The sequence below is a fragment of the Triticum aestivum genome, chromosome 6A (genome assembly GCF_018294505.1).
Source record: "Triticum aestivum cultivar Chinese Spring chromosome 6A, IWGSC CS RefSeq v2.1, whole genome shotgun sequence".
Classification (NCBI taxonomy): domain Eukaryota; kingdom Viridiplantae; phylum Streptophyta; class Magnoliopsida; order Poales; family Poaceae; genus Triticum; species Triticum aestivum.
In genome coordinates this window covers 540,083,950-540,093,257 of record NC_057809.1, presented here as the reverse complement: position 1 = coordinate 540,093,257, position 9,308 = coordinate 540,083,950, and the positions used below count along the sequence as shown (strand labels likewise).

At 45.1% G+C, this 9,308-nt stretch overlaps 1 pseudogene; it reads left to right on the top strand.

Annotated features, from left to right (window-relative positions):
- The first annotated feature begins 6,840 nt into the window (after window positions 1-6,840).
- LOC123128360 (uncharacterized) lies at window positions 6,841-8,438 on the top strand (annotated as a pseudogene).
- The last annotated feature ends 870 nt before the right edge of the window (window positions 8,439-9,308 follow it).

The following is a 9,308-nucleotide window of genomic DNA, read 5'->3' as shown; positions in this document are numbered from 1 at the left end:
GCCCACACTTATTACCAGAATTATTTGAGCATTTAAATTATTTTATAGCATTTAAATGCCCAAAATCAAATACTTATGATTTAATTCAATGACCTTCTGTTGACCTAGAAAATTGTGCACCAATTTTGCCAGAGGTTCTAACCCAAACAAAGAGAGTGAACTTTTTAGAAGGGCATTTCAGGTTCATTGAAAATAATTTTAGTAAACCCTAGTTGTTTCCAGGGGGTGCTGGGGTTTCTGTCTTCCCCATTTCAAATTTAAGTGGAATTTAAACATGATGCACACTCTAATGCTTGAACTATCTAGGGTGTGTCAGCATTTTCTATGAACTTTTTGGTAACTTGTTGCCAAAGGGAGAGAAAAATGTATAGATCATAGGCTTCGAGAGAGAGCGTTGCTTTTTATTCTCTCTTGCTTTGGTGGTTGAACTTTGTTTATCTTTTGATTGCTTGAGATACTATGCTATTATCTGTGAGACATTGATGATCATGTGGTTGATCATAAGCTACACTTATGCTTGTTAGATGATATTATCTTACTTATCCTTATATGATCATTCACTTTGCTTGGTGATGAGTGCATGTATTTAATTCTTATCATTTTGAGCGCTCCACCAAGATGTATGTGACATGGAAGAGTAACCCAAGATCCTAACTCATTGTGCATTTGCAGTCCAAAGCAAATCTTAAGATATGCACAAATTTAGGGGGAGCTCTTGCTTTTCACATACTTCTCAAAGCGACGATATCTTTCACTCTTATTATCATTTGTCGAAGCTTTGATCTATATGTTGCCATCAATTACCAAAAAGGGAGAGATTGAAAGTGCAACTATCCCCGAGTGGTTTTGGTAATTCCTAACAACATATAGCTCATTGAGCTAACATTATTTCAAGATTAATATTTCAGGAAAAGCTCAATGAATGGCATGGCATGGATGAGGAAGTGGATCCCTCAAAATTCTAAGGACAAAAAGTTTGGCTCAAGCTTCAAAATCAAGACTCTACATTTTATATTTTAGTGATCCAAGATCACATTGAGTCTATAGGAAAAGCCAATACTATCAAGGAGGGACGAGGTGTTGCTTAATGGCTTGCTTGCTCAAAGTGCTTAGTGATATGCTCCAAAACCCTCAACTACCTTCCCACATCCACATTTGACCTAAACCAAAAGTCAAACTCCGCCCCATCGATTCTATCTATCCGGCGCCACCGAGTTTCAAATGCCATAGCCACTGCCACAAACCCTAGCAATTCGGTTTCACCGATAGGGATCTCGGTCTCACTGAGATGGGATTGTAATCTCTCTGTTTCCCTTCGTAACATTTCGGTCTTACCGAGATGAGCGATCGGTCCCACCGAGATTGCAATGTAAACTCTCTGTTTCCCTTTTGTAACATTTCGGTCTCACCGAGATGAGCGAATCGGTCCCACCGAGTTTACCTGACCAACTCTCTGGTTAGCTTATTACCAAAATCGGTCCCACCGAGTTTGTGTAATCGGTCACACCGAGATTACGTTATGCCCTAACCCTAACCATATCGGTCCTACCGAGTTGCATCTCAGTCCCGCCGAAAATCCTAACAGTCACTAGGTTTGCTGAATCGGTCCGACCGAGTTTAACCATTCAGTCCGATCGAGTTTGGCAAATTGTGTGTAACAGTTAGATTCTGTGTGGAGGCTATATATACCCCTCCACCCACTCTTCATTCATGGAGAGAGCCATCAGAACATACCTACACTTCCAATACACATTTTCTGAGAGAGAACCACCTACACTTGTGTTGAGGTCAAGATATTCCATTCCAACCATATGAATCTTGATCTCTAGCCTTCCCCAAGTTGCTTTCCACTCAAATCTTCTTTCCACAAAATCCAAATCCTGTGAGAGAGAGTTGAGTGTTGGAGAGACTATCATTTGAAGCACAAGAGCAAGGAGTTCATCATCAACACACCATTTGTTACTTCTTGGAGAGTGGTGTCTCCTAGATTGGCTAGGTGTCACTTGGGAGCCTCCGACAAGATTGTGGAGTTGAACCAAGGAGTTTGTAAGGGCAAGGATATCGCCTACTTCGTGAAGATCTACCGCTAGTGAGGCAAGTCCTTCGTGGGCGACGGCCGTGACGGAATAGACAAGGTTGCTTCTTCGTGGACCCTTCGTGGGTGGAGCCCTCCGTGGACTCGCGCAACCGTTACCCTCCGTGGGTTGAAGTCTCCATCAACGTGGATGTACGGTAGCACCACCTATCGGAACCACGACAAAAACATCCGTGTCTCCAATTGCGTTTGAATCCTCCAAAACCTTCCCTTTACATTCTTGCAAGTTGCATGCTTTACTTTCCGCTGCTCATATACTCTTTTGCATGCTTGCTTGAATTGTGTGAAGATTGCTTGACTTGTGCTAAGATAGCTAAAATCTGCCAAGAACTAAAATTGGGAAAAGGCTAGATTTTTATTTGGTCAAGTAGTCTAATCACCCCCCCCTCTAGACATACGTTCGATCCTACACTAATTGTTAGCCATAGTAGTAGAAGTAATAGTTGACGAGACAACTTCATGAAGACACGATGATGGAGATCATGGTGTCATGCCGGTGACGATGGTGATCATGTCGTGCCTCAAAGATGGAGATCAAAGGCGCAAGATGATATTGACCATATCATGTCACTTTATGATTTGCATGTGATGTTTGTCATGTTTACATCTTATTTTCTTAGAATGACGGTAGCATAAATAAGATGATCCCTCACTAAAATTTCAAGAAAAGTGTTCCCCCTAACTGTGCACCATTGCGAAGGTTCGTTGTTTCGAAGGACAACGTGATGATCGGGTGTGATAGATTTCAACGTTAGCATAGAACAGGTGTAAGCCAGATCTACACATGCGAAACACTTAGGTGACTTGACGAGCCTAGCATGTATAGACATGGCCTCGGAACACGAGAGACCAAAAGGTCGAACATGAGTCGTATAGTAGATACGATCAACATGGAGATGTTCATCGTTGATGACTAGTCTGTTCATCTGATGATCGGACATGGCCTAGTCGATTCGGATCATGTATCACTTAGATGACTAGAGGGATGTCTATCTGAGTGGGAGTTCATTAAATAATATGATTAGATGAACTTAATTATCATGAACTTAGTCTAAAATATCTTTACAATATGTCTTGTAGATTAGATGGCCCACGCTAATGTTGCCCTCAACTTCAACGCATTCCTAGAGAAAACCAAGCTGAAAGACGATGGTAGCAACTATACAGACTGGGTCTGAAACTTGAGGATTATCCTCATAGCTGCCAAGAAAGAATATGTCCTTGAAGCACCGCTAGGTGACGCACCTATTTTCCCAGCAACTCAAGACGTTATGAACGCATGGCAGTCGTGTAGTGATGATTACTCCCTGGTTCAGTGCGGCATACTTTACAGCTTAGAACCGGGGCTCCAAAAGCATTTTCAGCAACACGGAGCATATGAGATGTTCCAAGAGCTGAAAATGGTTTTCCAAGATCATACTCGGGTCGAGAGATATGAAGTCTCTGACAAGTTCTACAGTTGTAAGATGGAGGAAAACAGTTCTGTCAGCAAGCATATACTCAAAATGTCTGGGTTGCACAACCGCTTGTCTCAGCTGGGAGTTAATATTCCAGATGACTTGGTCATTGACAAGATCCTCCAGTCGCTTCCACCTAGCTACAAGAGCTTTATGATGAACTACAATATGAAAGGGATGGAGAAGTCCATTCCCAAGTTATATTCAATGCTGAAATCAGCGGAGGTGGAAATCAAAAAGGAACATCAAGTGTCGATGGTGAATAAAACCACTAGTTTCAAGAAAGGCAAGGATAAGAAGAACTTCAAGAAGGACGGCAAGGGAGTTGCTGCGCCGGTAAATCAATTGCCGGGAAGAACCCAAAGAATGGACCCAAGCCCGAGACTCAGTGCTTTTATTGCAAGGGAAATGGTCACTGGAAGCGAAACTGCCCCAAGTACTTAGCGGATAAGAAGGCCGGCAACGCCAAAGGTATATGTCATTGCTACCTCTTGAGCACTTGCATTGGTTTTCCCTTGAAGAGGAAAGGGTGATGCAGAAAAGTAGCGTAAGTATTTCCCTCAGTTTTTGAGAACCAAGGTATCAATCCAGTAGGAGGCCACGCACGAGTCCCTCGCACCTACACAAACAAATAAATCCTTGCAACCAACGCGATAAGGGGTTGTCAATCCCTACACGGTCACTTATGAGAGTGAGATCTGATAGATATGATAAGATAATATTTTTGGTATTTTTATGATAAAGATGCAAAGTAAAATAAAAGGAAAATGAAATAAATAAGTATTGGAAGATTAATATGATAGAAGATAGACCCGGGGGGCATAGGTTTCACTAGTGGCTTCTCTCAAGAGCATAAGTATTCACGATGGGTAGACAAATTACTGTTGAGGAATTGACAAAATTGAGCATAATTATGAGAATATCTAGGTATGGTCATGTATATAGGCATCACGTCTGATGCCATTCGTTCCCCTCCCTCGAGGAGAGCAACAAATTTTTTTGAGAAGAGAGGAGAGCAACAACTTTTTTGAGGGGTAACATGCTTTTACATTATTGCTCAAAAGAAAGGTTCATAGGAATTACAGAATTGTCATAGGGATGTATCAGCTACAAATGGCGTCCCTCATCTGAGTGTAAAGCATGTTTAGCTATATAATGCGCCCCCATATTTGAAAGGTGACTTTCATGGATGAAAGAGCGAGAAAGAAATTCAGTGGCCGTTCCGTTGATCTCCTTCACCACTGGAGCGATGATTCTGAATGTCCCTGTGTTTATGTCTGATACAACATTGCTGCAATCTAAGGCGACTCTCAGGACAAGCAACGGCTTCTAGCGTATTTGGATCCATCAAACCATGAAGGCTGAGGAGTCAAGATAAACGCCCGGCTCATTCCTGCAAACTGCACTAATAGCTCCAACTTGCATATTCTTACATATGGCCGCATCAACATTGACCTTGCTGTAGCCACGTGGGGGCAGGGATCCATGAATGAGCTTGTGCTGGAGGTTGGTGTCCAGGTTGGGATGATTGTTTTGGCGAGGCTAGGTCTAGATCTTTCAAGTATCTCTGGGTAAACAAATGAGTGGCCATGGGGCTTTGGTGTTCTCCTTCGTGGATAACTTTACGCCGAGCTGACCAAATTGACCAGAGAGTCACGGTTAGTTGTGTAAAATCTGCATGCAATACCGAGTCTCGCATCAAGAAAAGCTAGCTCTTTGCATTAGATTTAGCAGTAGCTAGCATATGTTCTAGGAGCTTTTGGTCGGCTAAGGCCCAAACGCATTGCACCATTGTGCAGCGGGGCAGTGAATGCATCCAAGAGTTGTCTTCTCCACAAACTGCACACTGGGACGAGGTCGACATGTTACGGTGGCTTAACAGGTCAGATGTTGGCAGCGAACATCGCGCCAATCTCCAAAGGGACACTTTAAGCTTGGAAGAGACAGTAGTTTTCCACAGCTTAGTCCAGTTTTCCTGCTCTCCATTGACATCCGAGGATCCGCCGTGGCCCTCAAGTCACGCTTCCCTGCTTAACTTCGTTGTGATCAGCATTTTGTACGTGAATCTACTGAAAAGCTTCCTTTCTTTTCATGAACCCATGCCCATAAATTTTGCGAACACCTTGTGGACAGTGGGATTTTCAGGATCGTTTCTGCGTCCATTGGGAGGAACATTTCCCGAATTTCCTCTACCTTCCAACTCGATGTCGTAGCATTTATCAAGTCTGACACTTGTTCAGGTCGCTGCGGTGTTAGGCAAACAACGGGGCGCATGGATGTATCCCTAGGCAACCAATTATGTTTCCCTCTATGATCGCCCTCCAGATTTGAGAAGGTTGGGTGCCAAGCTCTGCATCAAGGAAGTCAGTCATTGGAAAATAAAGAGCTTTTAAATTTTTTACGCTTAGGGTGTCTTGGAGATTGCAAAATTCGTCAAGCTTGCCGAGCGAGTAGGGCGATGTTGAAAATCTCAATATCTCTAAATCCCAACCCTCCTTGATATATTGGTCTCGTCATTACCTCCCATGAGACCCAACATGTTTTTTGTTCGCCCCGCCGACTACCCCACCAGAATTTTCGAATGATGGAGTTGATGTGGTGGCACAATCCTCAGAGTAGTAACTGGTACTGATTGGACAATTGACTTAATTAGCACTTCCTTTCCACCCGATAGAATTTTTTCCATCCATACTTTTACTTTGCTCCATACTCTTTCTTTCAAATACTTAAAGGCCCCATTCTTGCTACATCAGTACGCATGCCCAGTTATTTCTCAGATAAGCTCTCATTCTGAATGTTCAGGATAGTTTTCATTTCCTCTTTATCTGTCTATAAGCAACCCTTGCTAAACAAAACCGATGACTTATCATGATTAATTTTCTGCCTAGATGCCTGACAATAAGTATCCAACAAAGAAATCTCGCAAAAAAAAGTATCCAACAAAGAAGACACCAAACTAGCTCCCTCACATCTGGCCTTGACGAACAAACATGCAGTCATGCGCAAAGAGTAAATGGCTTATCGGTGGTGCCGATTCCATCACTTTAATCCCACTGACCATCGAAGCCCGATTCTTTACCTTTTAAGAGACACGAAAGACCCTCTGCTGCCAACAAGAAAAGATATGAAGAGATTGGATCTCCTTGATGAATTCCCCTTGTAGGAGAACAACAACTTTTTTTTGAGTGGTGGTAGGAGAGCAACAACTTGTAGGAATAAAGTGGTGTCATTTTAGGCCCAAGAGTGAACTGGACTAGAGTTTTCGTTCTCCCAATCGGGCCCAACAACTTGTAGGATTAAAGTAGTTTTGCTGCGAGGCCACAAGAGGTCAAAGACGGAGCGGCGGACTCTCCTGCAATACATACTCCGCCGCCGCCGCCGCCGCCGCCGCGATGCTTCTCTTCCACAAGCAACTGTTCTCGCTCCGTCTCCCAGCTTCACCCGTGATCTTCTCTCTCCGTCGGGCCCTCTTGTCCACCTCGGCGGCCACCGACGCCCCGCCGGCCCCATTCGCCGTCGACGACTACCTCGTCACCACCTGCGGCCTCACGCCGGAGCAAGCCCTCAAGGCCGCCAAGCACGTCTCCCACTGCAAGTCCACCTCCAACGCCGAGTCCGTCCTCGCCTACCTCGCCGGCCCCACCCTCCGCTTCTCCAAGGCCGACATCGCCCACATCGTCGCCCGCGACCCGCGGATCCTCAACTGCAGCGTCGACGACACCCTCAAGGCCCGCGTCGCCATCTTACGCGGCTATGGCCTCTCCGAAGACCACGTCCGGACCTTCCTCCGCATGACCCCCGGCGTCTTCCGCTCCGTCAGCATCCAGGAGAAGCTCGGGTTCTGGTTGCCCTTCCTGGGGTCGCCGGAGAAGTTCATCCGCATCCTCAAGGGCAACTATTACCTGCTCACGTCGGACCTCGAGCGGGTGGTGAAGCCCAACATCGCGGTGCTACGGGAGAGTGGGGTAAGTGCTGCCGATATTGCCAAGATGTGCGTGCCCAACTCGAGACTGCTCACCAGCAGCCCCAAGACCCTAATGTCCATCCTGGAGCGTGCTGATAAGCTCGGAGTGCCTCGCGGTTCGCTTATGTTCAGGCAGGCTGTGACCACGACGACGAGCCTTGGGGTCGAGACAATGGCAGCCAAGCTCAAGCTCTTCGAGGAGATCCTCGGGTGGTCCGAGGCCGAGGTGGCCAAGGTGGTGAGGATGAACCCAACGGTGCTGAGGATCTCTGGGGAGAAGCTTCGCCGTGTTAAGGAGTTCCTGACCAAGGTGGTCGGTGTTGACACCAGGTACATCCTTACCAGGCCCTCAATCCTGATGTACAGCCTGGAGTGCCGACTTGTCCCTCGGCATTACGTGATGAAGGTGCTCCAGGAGAAAGGATTGATTCAGAAAGATCAGAGCTTCTACCCGATGGTCACGGCTAGTGAGAACACGTTTCAGCTCAAGTATATAGATGCTCATAGGCATGTTCTTCCAGGCCTTGCCGATGCCTACGCAGCTGCTTGCCAAGGGAAACTGCGAACTGAAGTTGCGGTATGAAGGATCCTGCTGTAGGTTCACATGTTTTGAATCTTCAGTAACCATCTAAATGGCAGCAATGTTTCATTCTTATTACCGCATTCGGATACTCTTGATGTGTACTCTGCAACTCGCTCCGCTAGCACCTGAATTACGATGAAACTCATTGTGCTATAATACAAACTTATGATGCCCAGCTTGAGGCTACCATTTATCCAGCTAGGTTTGGATTCTGAAATGAAAGGTACCATGTTACAACTCTTGTAGGAGTTTGCAGGGACATACAACTTTTGTTTCTTTGTTTTGGAGTTGTATGGGCTTTCATCATGGTTTAAGTGCACCGTATGTCGGATTCTAGAATTGTGGGAAAGATTGTTGGCTCATTGTTTTTTGCACTTGAACATGAAACACTCAATGGCACAGGCTTATATATTCACCTGATCACCTTTGCATATTTGCAGTCACTACATGGGTGAGGGTGCGCTATCGATCATGCATAAATCTCAACCTTTTCCATGGTCAGCCTTTTCCTTCTGTGAACCAGGAATTTGTCTCTTAGCATTTTCTTCAGGTAGATCAGTTAGAATTTAATAAATGTAATCATTGTATGCGTGCTGAATTACCCGCTACAGTAAATTGAGATGGAACAGATCATCCGCTAAGTTTTGTTTGACAACCAATGTGAGTACTGAATTTGATTTTCCTTTTTAGGGGAAGAGTACTGAATTGGATGCATTCTGTGAATGGTTCCTATGTATACATGTATGCATGCCAGTGCCACTGATCACAATCTGACCCAGCAAAAAATATTTTGGGAGTCTATTCTGTAAGGTGCTTCGAAATGAATTTGTCTTTCAGGGCGTTCTTGGCGAAGTCTGAAGTGTGTTCTGGGCATGATAGGATCTTTTGTGCGTCAATGGAGGGTGCTTTGCGACGATGCTCAAGCTTCACTGCTCCTCAAATGTCTGCGCCTACTCGATCATCATCGAAGGGGGCTCCTTAGGATAACTTGGGTCGACTCTTGGCAGCTCTTCTTGTGGCTAGCGTTGTCCATTTATGATGTATATGTTCTCTTGCTTCCTCATGTTGAGCGCCTGGCCTGAGTCCTGACTGTTTGCTGCTGTTAAAAAAACGTTGTAATAATCCCGTTGCAGCTTTTTCTGGTTGTGAGTGAGAGTTGTTCAAATGTTCACTTTTGTAAGTCATTTCAGACAACTCAAGATGAGCTGT